General features: G+C 38.5%; 1 pseudogene; it reads right to left on the bottom strand.

The window, feature by feature from the left end:
* Window positions 1-14,169, bottom strand: part of LOC149138758 (aminodeoxychorismate synthase, chloroplastic-like) — a 31,487-nt pseudogene extending 17,318 nt beyond the window's left edge.
* Between the last annotated feature and the right edge of the window lie 799 nt (window positions 14,170-14,968).

The raw sequence follows: 14,968 nt of genomic DNA, 5'->3' as shown, positions 1-14,968 counted from the left end.
AGCAAGTGCAAAAGAAGAAAAAAAAGTAAACCAACAACTACAAAGAGAAAGTAACCAACAACAGTTTAAAGAATTAGTGGACAACAACAACCTGAAACAAAAAGGAGGCAGAAAAATGAAGTAGAATATGAACCAGTCCAAAGATGTACTGGAAACAGAGATTGAAGAAATGTGGGAGCCGATGATGAATTAGTCCAAATGGAGGAAAATGATAGCAACATGAAGAAAGATCAATCAGAACTTGAATATGATTGATAAGAAGAAGAAGATGGAGCAAAAGACAACAAAAGTACAACAACAACAAGGGAACAAAGCATGTGGACAGTTACAGAACAAAGTGTGGGATCCAGGAAGACCAAGACCAGAAGACACATGATCAGGAGATCATGAATATTTTCTACTTTGGGAGTCTGATGCAGGAGCATCCGACACTCTTAATTGAACGAAGAGTCCAAAGCAGAGCAAAGAGAGGACGTGGACCATCGAGCTAAATAAGGGGACTTTTCTGTTTTAAAACGGAGAAAAATATGGAATGGATAAGTCTCTCGAAGACTTATTAATTATAATTTGCCACATATGTATTATGTAGCGAGCTTTAGGGCTTCAGTTGAGTGATTCAAGGAAAGGATTGATTGGATCCCTTCAGTGATCCGATCCAATGTATTCTTATAAATAGTGAACCTGTGCGTTCAATTAATAGAGAGCGAGACAGATAGAATATATGTAAGCCTACGGGCAGAGTCGAAAAAGAGGCCACTGACATTGGAAAATAGGCTTGTGTGAGATAAAGAAGTCTTGAATGTAATCTTTTCTTTTACATATATATATTTAGAGTTTATGCCTGACTGTGTCAGAGAGTGTGAATCGTGTGTTTTGTGATTAATTATGGTGGAACTTGTAGGTTTTGTTACAGAAGATTGCAGGCAAAGTTCTGAAGAATGTGCGGAGGAGAGAATGATGCAGAGGAATCATAAGGGTTCTTAGAATCCATTGAATAAGTTGAGAATTCGCTGAGGAATCAGCTCAGGAGGGAGTCGCAGCGAAAACAGTGAAGAACGGGATCCTTTGGGAAAAGTCAAAACCACAGAGAATAGTGAAGAAAATGGTGGAAAACAAAAGTAACGAGATAACGAGGAGTAAAGCTTCAGTGCACAGGAGCCATTAGATCTGTGGGATCAATGGTCCAGATCTTATCGCATCGGCGGAAACCATTGGGACGAGGACTGGAATGGGCCTTTGAATAGAGCGATTGCGATATTGCGATTGAGCGACAACCGTCGGATTTGACGTCAGATCGACGGTCTAGATCTGATCGCTCATTGCATATCGGAGAAACCAAGGTCTAAGCGACTATGAAATAGTAAGGGGTGATACACCGATAGCGATTAAGCGCTTATCGGCGATCAAAGATATCGTCTAATCGGAGATCGGGCCTTAATGTAGTACAGGACTATGGAGTGGCTACAGGAAGCGGACCTGACGACAAATATAGTCACGAGTTTAATGTATTTGAAGTCTGCTATATGATTTGGGCGGAGTTTCCCTTTGTAAATGGATTTAAAGGGATTTAGCGCCGATATGTAATTTGTGTGTTAATATGTATTAACCAAGAGCCTCCATAGGAGCATTATGAGAGGGTGGTTATATACATATGCGGTTAAGGGGTTATGTAAAGGTATTGAAGGGTTTTTAATTCCCGATAGAAGGATAAGGAAGGAAGACTTTAACGAAGGCTTAAACAAAGGATTGAGGCCTGTTTGAAAGTCCCAGTAGGTGATTCAGGTGGGGTGATTGGGTTCCGATACAAAGGAACTGGTGGTGAAGGGCCTTATCCATATATAAATATGAAGTTTTGACTCCTTTGTGAGTCAATTGCCTGGGACAATTGTGTTATGCATTCTTACGCAATCAGTGGGTATGTGTGGGGGTAGCTCTGCACCAACCTAAAACCTGGTGTAGAACCAATATCTAAGACACCCTATAGGATGACAACTCCAAAACTTTGTGAGTTGCAGATGCAGTTAAAAGAACTCTTAGACTTGGGATTTATCAGATCTAGTATTTCACTTTGGGGTGCACCAATGATTTTTGTCAAAAAGAAGGATGGTTCCTTACGACTATGCATAGATTATAGGGACTTGAATAGAGCGACAATAAAGAATAGGTACCCGATACCTCGAATAGATGACCTATTTGATCAAATGATGGGAGAAACGGTTTTCTCAAAGATCGATCTACGATTTGAATACCACTAGTTGGGATTAAGGAAGAGGACATCTCAAAAACTGCATTTCGAACTCGGTTTGGGCACTATGAGTTCGTAGTTGTTCCATTTGGTTTGACCAATGTACCAACAGTATTCATGAGCCGCATGAATGGTGTGTTCAAGAGGTATTTGGACCAATTTGTGCAAGTCTTTCTGGATGACATTCTTGTGTATTCCAAGAATGAGAAGGAGCATGAAAAGCACCTAAGGGTTGTATTAACTTGCTTAAGGGAAAGTCAATTGTATGGAAAAGTGTCAAAATGTTCCTTTTTCAGAAGAAGGTTCATTACCTTGGGCACATCATTTCAGGAGAAGGGATTTCAGTTGACTCGGAAAAGGTGAAGGCCATAATGGATTGGCCAGTACCGAAAAATGTTCATGAGGTACGTAGTTTTATGGGGCTAGCAGGGTATTATCGCAGGTTTGTGGAAGGGTTTTCGAGGATTGCAAAACCCATCACCACATTACAACGAAAGGGGGTCGGGTATGAATGGGCATATGAATGTGACACTGCATTCATAGAACTAAAGAGGTTACTAACTAGTGCACTGATCCTTCGAGTACCAGACATGGAAAAAGACTTCACTGTTTGCACCGATGCTTCAAAGCAAGGATTGGGTGCAGTATTGATGCAAGAAGGCAGAGTAATAGCTTACACATCTAGAAAATTGAAGAAGCACAAAGAGTTGTATGTTACCCATGAATTAGAATTAGTAGCAGTGATGTTAGCTTTGAAACTGTGGAGACACTACCTCGTTGGGAGAAGATTTGAGTTAAGAACAGATCATCAAATCCTGAAGCATCTCTTCACTCAAAGGGATTTGAATGGTAGACAAAGGCAGTGGAGCAAATTCATGAGTGAGTATCATTTTTAGATCTCATACATCAAGGGAAAGGAGAATGTAGTGGTTGATGCACTAAGCAGGAGACCACGAACCTTCTCCCTAGAAGCCTTAAAGGTAAATTTGAGGGAACGTGTGTTGGAGAAACTCTTTGAAGATGGTTGGTATCTAAAGGTTATCTCAGCACTCCAGAGTGGGAAGCAGATATAACCAAAGTTTGAGGGATATGTCCTTGAACCAGATGGAATATTGAGATTTCAAGGGAGAATATACATACCTAAGGAAGGAGGTATAAGAAGGACCATCCTCGAAGAGTCACATAGAGCACTCTATTGTGCACAACTTGGAGTAAAGAAGATGTATGCGGACACGAAGAAACTCTTCTTTTGGACAGGCATGAAGCACGACATAGTCCAGTTTGTCGCCAAATGTCTTGAATGTCAATGAGTGAAGGCTGATCATTGCCATACAACAGGACTCCTACAACCACATGACATCCCTATGTCTAAATGGCAGGTAATTTCCATAGATTTTGTTGTGGGTTTGCCACTCACGCCACAAAGGCACAATGCTATATTGTTTATAGTTGATAAATTGGCCAAAAGTGCCCATTTTATTCTAGTAAGAGACACTTACGATATTACTGATGTGGCACGAGTTTTTATTAGTGAAGTTATTCGACTACACGGTTTACCCACAAAGATCATTTCTGATAGAGACTCTCGATTTACATCTAGGTTTTGGATAAGTTTGTAGTCAGCACTAGGGACTCAGTTGAACCTGAGCACTGCATATCATCTAGAAACAGATGGGCAGACTGAAAGAGTAAATCAGGGTATGGCAGACATGCTTAGGATGTACGTCATGGATAATCAGACTCAGTGGGAAAGGTACTTACCATTGGTAGAGTTTTCCTATAATAACAGTTACCACAGTTCAATCGGGATGCCTCCTTATCAAGCTCTATATGGAAGGCCATGTAGGATGCCATTGAGTTGGGAAAAGTTTGAGGACCGAGTAATAGTTGGGCCATAATTAGTTCAAGAAATGGAGGAACATGTAAAGCAAATTCAACAAAGGTTAAAGGAAGCACAAGATAGGCAGAAGAGTTACGTTGATTCACATAGGATTGATCACAGTTATGAAGTAGGGGACCAAGCTTTTATTCATATCCGACCCAACAAAAGCACCATTCAGTTTTGGAAAGGGACAAAGTTGTCACCTCAGTTCGTAGGACCTTTTAGAATTAAGGAGAAGATTGGACTAGTTGCCTATCGTCTTGTACTACCACCCCATTTGCATAAAACTCATGATGTTTTTCATGTATCTATTTTACGACATTATGTTTCTGATGAATCTCACAAACTGGATTGGAGGGAATAGCAGGTTTCAGACATGGGAACCATAGTGGTCGAACCATTACGCATATTGGACTATAGGGTTCGACAGCTCAGACGTCACATGGTGGACCAAGTTAAGGTCCAGTGGGACAAGTATAGCCCAGGATCTGCTACCTGGGAGGATGCAGAGACTATACGTCGTAACTACCCCTCACTTTTTGAGCATATGTGATGCCCATTTTTGACTATGACAACTACCAATGCTAAGGTTCTATTTTGCAGTTCCATGTTATTTATTTATGAACGTTATGTAATATTGATGCATTTAGTTGGACACGTGAAACTACTTATATAAATCATTTGATGGATTTGGTATTGATGATGGAAATGTTTGATGTATGGCCTAATGTATGACTCACTTGGTGATGAATTATCTAGTGCATGACTTATCAGAATTATTGTTGTTTCATGTATGGCTCAAGTGGATATGATTTATTTAATGAATGAATTAGTAAAATTATGATTTATTTCCAGTATGAACTGCAAGATTGACACGTGGATATTAGACTTAATAACATGATGTTTAAGATCACTTATCTATATATATCTTGTTGTCATATAAATGCATGAATGAGAGCTAAATCATAGATTGGAACGAACTATATGATAGGCAAGACCTACTCTTCCATTGGGGGAAGGTCGAGACATCTTATGAGGAAAGGTATAATGTACATTTTTCTATTACATTTTGTATCTACTGGATATACACTCTTATGACATGGGTAAAATGTGAATGACAGGTGACAAGACTACTTGATTGGATTATTCGATGACAAGTATCCAACCAGTGCTGTTGTGTGGTCCATATTAGGGTGTTGACCCTAGTTGTGGGGAGGGGTGGAGGTATTTCCCACCGTGTAACCTCCAAACTTGAAATTGTGGGAGGGCAGTGGTGGACACGCTCCCGTAGACGTGTGATGACAATTTCCAGTTGCCTGCTGGGGAAGTTAGGTCGATATAGTCGACGCTTCTGCCATATTGGTTTTATTAGTGGTTAGATTGGTATAACCGATGCCACTGTATATAGCAGCAGAGGATGGATAGGGTGGGAACGGAAGTAGGCCAGGAAGGATCAGAGGATATAGATCAGTTGGAGACTCTTGATGGAAAACGATGTCATTGTCTGACTTATCAAATTTTACTACTATAACTCTCTCTCTATTTTGTTATGCCTTATTGCCAAACTGCTTCGAACTCCTTGTATCTTTTACACTCTAACTTCGGGACGAAGTTTTCTGAAGGAGGAGTGTATGTAATGCCCTACTTAATCTTATCATGCAAATTTTACTAGTGTTTAAATTACCTTAAAATATTGACTTATAATTATCAAGAAATATTGGTACATACCTACATTGGTGAAATTGTAAATTTATTACTGATATAAATTTTGTTATTATTCAATTCCCAACTTACCTCCTCAAATTTAAATTTTGATAGGATATGGTTTCCTTCCATTTATTCCAATTTAAATATTCATATCTCATCCCCAAAATGTCCTCTCAAATTTACTTGGGAGAAGACATGGTCCTTTCCAATTAATTACCAAATTATATATTCATATCTCATCCCTAAAATTTCCTCTCAAATTTACTTGGGAGAAGACATGGTCCTCTCCAATTAATTACCAAATTATATATTCATATCTCATCCCCAAAATGTCCTCTCAAATTTACTTGGGAGAAGACATGGTCCTCTCCAATTAATTACCAAATTATATATTCATATCTCATCCCCAAAATGTCCTCTCAAATTTACTTGGGAGAAGATAAGTCAAATGTAAGGATGAGGGGGTAGTTATGACATTAATGAGAGGTGGTTGAGGTGGAGATGAGAAGGGGGCATAAAAGGGGAAGGATGAGGGGAGGAGAGGGGATCCTTGGTCTTGCTTTTGGTTTTGGTTTGGTTGTGGTTTTGGAGGATTTGTTTTGAGAGTAAGGTGGAGAAGAGAGAAGGGAGAGAAGGAGAGTATTATTTATCTTGGACACACTACATCTGGTTGGACTTGGGCTTGGAGGGCTAGGGAACCTGTGGAGGTTTCATGGGCTAGGAAATACTTCCTAGTTGGCTGTGAGGTAAATCCAGTCGGTAGTCAAGAGGAGCATCTTAGCAGGATCAAGAGCTTAGGGGCATCTCAACCAAGCTATCAGAATAATTTTTAATGGTAAATTATCATCGATTAAATGTTTAGTTAGAAATAAATTATTTCCCTTTTTATTTTATTGAAATTAGAGAAATTTAGTTCTGTTAGAGGACCTTAGGATGGACTCTTACAACCAACAACATTCCAAGCTATCCTGTCCATATCTAAAGAAGCTTGTGTTAGTATTCTTTCATGACATTCTAATTTATAGTAAAACATGGAAGAAACACCTATAACATTTGGAACAAGTTCTTATTGTATTAGAAAAACATTAGTTCTATGCCAAGAAGTCCAAATGCACTTTTGGGAAAGAAGAAGTAGAGTATCTCAGACATGTAATATCCAAAGAAGGAGTAAACGTGGATCTTAACAAGATCAAGGCTATAAGGGAATGGCCAAACTAGTTAATATCTCCAAACTAGGAGGATTGTTAGGAATGACCGATTATTATCTAAGATAAATTGAAAAATATGCCCATATAACCGCACCCCTAACGAATCTTCTAAAGAACTCATTTCGATGGAATGATGAAGGAATAGTGTTTTGAAGACTTGAAGGAAGTGATGTCTAATGCCCTTGTATTGACAACTCCAGACTTCTCAAAACCATTTGTAATTGAGTGTGGTGCTTCAGGTTTTGGCATAGGAGCAGTACTAATGTAAGATGGTCACCCAATCACATTTGAAAGTAGGAAGCTCAATAAGCAAGAATGTCTCCGGTCTACATACAATAAGGAAATGCTTGCTATTATGCACACTGTTATCACTCAGGTTGTCCTTAAGCTCCGGGAAAGGATACGGCCGAGGTAACCACAGACCAACTTTGGACTGCAGGTTCTAGCCCACCTGCAGTCAGAGAGGGCTCTCTCTTTCTGGTTTAGCTTTGTTGAAAAGGGATTTTAGGCTAGGTATTGAGTTCAGAGGGTTTTTGTTTTGATTTTGGTGGGAAAATTTATGTTTTCAAGTAGAGAGGCAAAGCAGAGTCTGAAAGTTTCAAACCATTGGGCGTGGAGTCGAAAAGGAGGACTGCTGGTGCATTTTCTTGGTCACAAGAGAGAAAAATGGAGCAGGGTAGCTGCGCATGAAACAATGTTTCAGGTTTAAAGGATGGGATGAATGCCAAGTAATGAGGGGCAGTTAAGAATCCCTCAATCAACTTAACAGGGGAAGATAACATAGCTCTACCTAGGGGCAGTAAAAAATCCCTAGATAATTGGCACACACAGGTGAATCGGGGTAAATATGAGCCAGAAGAAATTCATATTCATTACCAATTCATTCTGAGGAAAACATAAAGAAACAACAGAAATTGAGCATAGAGTGTATTTAAACAAATTCTAAGCTAATCTTTCTTTCTGCTATTTAGATAATGGTAAACAGTAAACAGAGGTAAGAAGCACTTATTGTATCAGGTTGCAGCACAAGAATTCCATCTTCAGTCTCCAGAAAACATTAACAACACATCAAACAGTCTCTTCTCAGAACTTTCGGCAATCTTTGATTACAGAAACAACTTCAGGTATACAGTGCGAGTCTCTAGTGAAAAAATACCAATTGACCAACCCTTGAAACAATGCAGAGGGCGGTATATATATGGAAAAACTCTCTACAATTTGTTTATTACATCTTGACCTAAACAGGTCCTAAAGAATAATTAATTTGACCTAATCCTATCTGAAATAAATGCATGAAAATATCTTTGGCTGCGCTGAGGGCTGCCGTATCAAAATGAAGTGAATGTGCTTGTCCTCGGTGGCTTGGTGCAGTTGCCTCTGCAATAACTGTGCATGGGTTTCTGTTCTTTGCTGTTCGGCCGCCTTAAATGTTTTAGCTGTGATTTGAAGGCAGGGATGGGCTTACACTTATTGATTTGACTTTGCTGGGGGGCTCATCAATGTTTAGCTGCTTCGAGCCCCTAAAAATCTTGACTGGTACTCTTTGGCGTCTTCTTCTTCCTCTGATACTCTTTGACAATAAACTGGGCTGCTGCTCTGATGTGCTGTGCGTTAAATCAACATTTAATGGCCGCTGTTCAGCCCTCGGTCTTCTTCAAAACTGTTTTTTGCTCCTTTCTGAGTGCTTCGCGAAGAAAAACAAGTCATTCTGCGCCTTTTGGGCTTGCTGGGGGCCGTGTGATGAGGGATTTTCCATTTTGGCCTAATTTATCCAGCGATGCGCGCGCATCAAAAACTGCCTCAGAAACTGATTCTGGGGCTCCAGAGTGCGATTTTCGCCCTTCGCGCCAAAATTGCTGATGACATCAGCATGACGGACCTCGTACGGCGGATGACGTGGCAGGATGACGTTAGCATGTATAGAGGTGACGTGGTAGTACAACAGGTCTGATGATGTGGCAGGACACGGTGGCGAGAGGCCACACAGGCAGATGATGTGGGGCTTACGTCACAAGGGGGAGGGCGGTAAGTGGTTTCTGGGCACACCGCCTTTGGGCATGGGTGGTTTTGTCAGAGGGGGTTCTGCCACAGCCCAGAAGGCGACGCGTGGCGGGAGTATGGCGAGAATACCGCCCATCTCCCGGATGCTAACCTTCGGGTGGCTTGGGAGAGGGGAAAGCCCGCCCACCGTTGATCTGTGGGGCGGGTGATCGGACGGTCGGCGGCGAAGGTTAGGCGGCGGAGGGATAAGGGGCGGGAATATACACGAAATATTCCAAATTTAATAAAGCGTGGCGGGGGGGGGGGGGTCAAAACTATGGTTTACATGGGTTATGGGGGTTATAAACGGGCGGGTTAATATATTTACACTCGGGACTTTGGCATAAGGGGTAAAACGTGGTTTTTTGAGGGTTTATGAGCGGGGGTTTAATGATTTGTGCACAAAAATTTAGGTTAGGGGCGGAAAAGAGGGTTTTTGAGGGTTAGGACTAGGAAACACCAGTTATTAGCCTGACCAGGTGTCAGACTAATTCCTTTAAGACTCGGATGGGCTAAAAACAACCCCAGATGGACTGCCTTTCCCCGGACTTTAGGGAAAATATGGCTATAGTGCTAGGGAGGGGATATTTAATATTTTTGGGATTTATATACATAGTTTTAGTAGGGGAAGGGGATACAGATTAGGGATTTAGATAATACAGTGAGTAGTTAATATGGAGATGACCAGAAAGCGCTAAGTTAAGGGTCCTTAGGCTAATTTTGGGGAAAAGAACTTGTAAAGAAATGAAATCCTTGAGCGAAGCAGATCTTCACCAAGGCAGCTGATATGGAGAATGATGGAACTAAGAGGAATCAAGCAGATCTTGACCTCTTTGGGGAAGTTAGTAAATGACTTGGGAAATGAGAAGAAGGGGAAGTTAGTTATGTCTAGCTCGAGCTCCTCCAGATGAAAAACTGCCTGCAACTGTGATTTGAAAAGATATAAGACTTTAAAACACAAGATTGATCATGAATCATCATTCTGCAACCTCACAGCTACCTACCCAGCCTACCTTCCTAACATTTTTTCTTCTTTTTGGGTGGGTGCACTTAGACTTGCAGACCCTGATTTACAATTTTTCTTTTGAATGCTTTCCTATCTAAATCTACACTTATTTCTGCCAAGGGCCCAGATTAAGCAGTTGGGTCCCTTTGATTCTCTACCTATCTACAAATCTGCCAAGATTAAACTGTTTGGACAGATACATTCTCTATATTCTAAACAGGAAATTGAAACCTAGGGAGACCAAGATTAGACTGTTTGGACCTCCCTTAAATGAAAACTCTTCAAAACTGGAACAACTCATCAAAATTGGAATACAACAGTGCATTTGGACTAAGCACACTTCATGGCATCTTGTGGAAATATGGAACACTGCAGCCTGCAAAGTATGACATATTTGGCATGTAAAAATGTCAATCATGAAAGATGAAACCCTGTTGCAACAGGAGGATAACACACACATTAGCCAAATGGAGACAATATCTCTTGGAAAGTAAGTTCTTAATATGAACAAATCATAATAGTCTTCAACGTCTCCTCCATTAGAAAATGCTATCTACAGAACAACAAAAATGGATAGAAAAAATCGCCGCCTTCGACGTGGCTATATTACACAAGAAAGGGAAAGATAACGTAGTAGCTGATGATCTACCTAGGAAAGACGAAGGACCATCATTACTTGCAGTTTCAGTTGTTGTTCCCCAATGGCTTAATGAGATTCATAGTGAATATGCAAAAGATCCAGAAACAAGTGTTATAATCAATAATTTTCCTCAGAATTCAAAATTTGAATGCAAGAACGATATTCAATGGCACAAGAGAAGAATATATTTGAATTCAGATTCCAAATTTAAAACCAAGATTCCCAAAGAGTCGCGTGATTTACTGTCAGCCAGACATGTAGGATTCTTCAAAACCTACTATATTTCACACCAATCATTCTTTTGGAAGGGAATGAGTAATGATATCCAAACATATGTAGCAGAATGTGATAATTGCTAGAGGAATAAAAATGAAAATATTATGACACCTGGACTACATCTCTTAAACATTCTGAATTAGAAATGGGATGAAATATCAATAGACTTTATTGAAGGTTTATCCGTGTCTGATGGTCAAGATAAAATTCTTGTAGTAGTTGACAGAGTCACCAAGTATGCTCACTTTATTGCAATGAGGAAATTAGACTCGACAAAACAAATCACTGAGATATTTTGCAAAAATATTTACAAATTACATGGATTTCCCAAGAAATCCAAGGTCATTGTGAGTGATAGAGATGCTAGATTTAAGGGTAATTTTTGGAAGCAATTTTTCAAACATATAGGAACTCATTTCAACATGAGTTCAACCTACCATCCTCAAAAATAGGCCAAACATAGGTTGTTAATAAATGTTTAGAAGCTTACTTACGTTTTTATGCCACAAACAAACAAAATATGTGGGTTTAGTGGTTACATGTCGCTGAATGGTGGTACAATTCTACTTACCACATGTTAGCAAAAATGATTCCATTTCAAGTTTTGTATGGTTATGAACCTCCAAAATGGAAGGAATTTTCTATCATCGAGACGAAACTTCCAGCTGTTAAAAACCAGTTAGAAGAAACCCAAAAAGTCATCCAGACTCTAAAATAAAATTTAAATAATGCAAGAAATTGTATGAAGCAGCAAGCTGATCGAAATAGAACCGAGAGAGAATCTAAAGTTGGAGAATGGGTATTTGTTAAACTTCAGCGTTACAAGCAGTTGTCCTTAAAACAGAAGGGAAAAGACAAATTGGCACTAGGTTTTATGTACTGTACCAGATCAACAAAAAGATTAGGCAAGTAGCATACAGTTTCAACCTTCTTGATAAAAGTTGTGTTCACAATGTTTTCCATGTATCCTGCCTTAAAAAGGTACTTGGCGAACATCAACCAACACAAAAAACACTTCCAATCTTAGATGACGAAAGAATGGTCATTATAGAACCAGAAGGAATCATCTCCATCAGGGGAAAAAACTGTGATCACGAGTAATCACTGAATACCTGATCAAGTGGACGGACTTACCAGAAGAAGAAGCTTCACGTGAGATGAAAGCATTTCGTCAACAACACCCGTCGTTACGTATGCTTTAAGGACAAAGCATATTTTCAAGGGGAAGGCAATGCTATATCAAATTAAATAGTCTATAATTAGTAAGTAATTAGGAAAAGGGCATGATAAAAAATCATGCCCATTCACCGAGAGGCACCCAGGGCCGTATTTAAGTGAGGGTTTTCCACAACTGTAACAATTATTCAATCATTAATAAATATATCTATTCATGTTTTCTATAATTAAAGCGTTTGTGTGCTCCAGTCACTTGGGTCAGATATACAGAATGTGATATACTCTCATAATAATCCCCCTCTTCCACCCGTGAAATAAAATCGTTCCTTGCCATGGTCTTTGATAGAGTTGTCTATCCAAAATATATCTTTTGCCAAGCCATTGCCAAATAAAACACAAAAAAAGTTTGCTGATACTCAAACTTTCATAGCAATGCCTTCAAATTTTTTCCACAACAACCCTAAAGCAGTTGGTGTTTTCTCTTTATCTCCATCACTACAATCCAGAATGTGATTTGGTTTGTTGGATGCATCCAATCCTTTCCCAGACCCACATTTTGAGTCCAAAAGTTTGGATTCAAGCCCTTTAAATTGTTTTCGTGAAGGCAATTGAAGTGATACCTGATAATTTTCTTCGAACTCTGCAACTACTTAGATGAATCTATTGAAAAACAAGGCAACTAAAAACAAAAACCAAAATTAGCTTTCACAAAGATAGAGTTTCTTAACATTCAACTTGCAACGAAAAATAATTGAGATAAAAAAACATGCACACATAAATTTGACACCAATGTTTTACCATGGAAACCCAAATGGGATAACTTGCTTTCTTTGTTGTGGGCAATTGTGGAGCTGAAAAGACTTTATTTTTGCGCAAAGATAATGAAAAAACACTCCGAAAATGAAGTGTTGATGCTGCATCCATGTTTTTTTGTAAGTATTAGGTTTAAAATTCCATTTTTTTTAACAACAATTAAAAACCAATTTTTTTGTGCAATAAACGTGAAAAAACACCTTGAAAACAAAAAAAGTCAATGCTGCATCAACACCATTTTTTTGGGTTAAAATTACAATTTTTTTTAACAGTGGCATTAAAAACTATTTTTTTGTGCAATAGATATGAAAAAACGCTCTGAAATCAAAAGCGTTGATGTAACATCAACGTTTTTTTTTGTTAAAATTTCAATAATGACATTAAAAAAATATGATGGTTTTGGAAAACCTTAAAATTCCAATAGTTTTTGACAATAACGTTAAATATAAAATATCATGACAAGAAAAACTTAAAATTCCAACAATTTTCAACCATGGCGTTAAAAATAAATATCTTGACTCTGAAAAATGTTATTTTTTTTAACATTTTTCAACCATGACATTAAAGATAAAATATCACGACTCTAAAAAATCTTAAATATTTCAACAATTTTTAGGCATATAATTAAAACCAAATAACATGATTAAAAAAACCTTTTAGAATGAATACCTAAATCAAAGAGTTACTATACCAAGAGTAATTTATTTTTTAAATGCTAAAAATATAGCTCTTTTAAAGTCTTAGACTAAGACAATTTGACACATCGCAACGAAAATTAAACAATAAACTATTAATTTGACACGCAGTGGTGGTGAACTTGATCTATTGCAATGAAAACTTAAAAATCAACCATGAAATTGACACATGCTAGGGGTGGACTTGATTTATTGTAGTGAAAATTGTAAGGACCAGTTCTATACCAAGTGTAAGGACTAGTTCTATACTATATATATATTTTTTCACGAAATAAATCACAATAAAATGCAACCAGAAGAGAAAAACATTGGGAATTCAAATTTATTCAGCAACTGTCTAACACATTCCTAAATTTCATTTCACTGAACATATCATAAAATTGACATATATTTAACTAAGGCCATAAAGAAATCATACAAAATAATATTGCAACACACATGTACCGTTCACCAGAAGACGAAACTCCACTTGATTTTCCATTACTTGCCTTCCCTTGTCGCTGGTCACCTTCGAGAGTGAATGACGACGTACTTGATCCGAATGTGATGACCCATTGGTTAACCTCCCAGCCTACTCCTTGGGTATTCTTCTTCCCCGCGGACCCCTCGAGCTGCAATGGGGTTGTACAATGGAGGAATTCAATAGATGGTAGAGGAGAGCACTCCTTGGCTCAAGAGTCCCCCCTCTAAAATCCTCTACCTCACCAAACTCACTATAGTTTCGTAATCACTGCTCTGACATAGTCTCATCCATCCCACAATAGGGTTCCCAAAAGTCCGTTCTCCCATGGCTTGCCCCTTCTTTTATAGGGGTCCTCATAGGTGACACTTGGCATGTCATGCATAATTAATTATTTTTTTATAATTCAACTGTTTGATTATTCACCCACCCATGTGTCAGTCTCTCATCAAGGGTCTCCAAAATTATTTACTTAAATTTCAATTTAAAGCTAATATTTTCCTCACCTCAACAAGATTCCTATTTCTTCTGCTAGTTGCCTCTTGATCCCCCTTGTTACTCCTTAATTTGTGTTCATTACTAAAGTCAATTAATGAGTTCAAGATTTGATCCCCTATCTATTCCCTAATTTAACTCAAGTTATCTCTTAGATGGATATTCTTGCCACATGGAGGTTCTCTACATTTCTCTAAAATTTAATTTATTAATATTATTTAATTCATCATCCTCTTCTCTTAATGGTTTAACTATTTTAGGATTAATATTTATCCTTACAATTATGTCCATCTTTCCCCTTTTTACCTAATTAAACTACATAATC

The sequence above is a fragment of the Pinus tabuliformis genome, chromosome X (assembly GCF_031772625.1).
Source record: "Pinus tabuliformis cultivar Carrire ecotype Pingquan chromosome X, CPIR1, whole genome shotgun sequence".
Classification (NCBI taxonomy): Eukaryota; Viridiplantae; Streptophyta; class Pinopsida; order Pinales; family Pinaceae; genus Pinus; species Pinus tabuliformis.
This window is presented reverse-complemented; position numbering and strand designations above follow the sequence as displayed.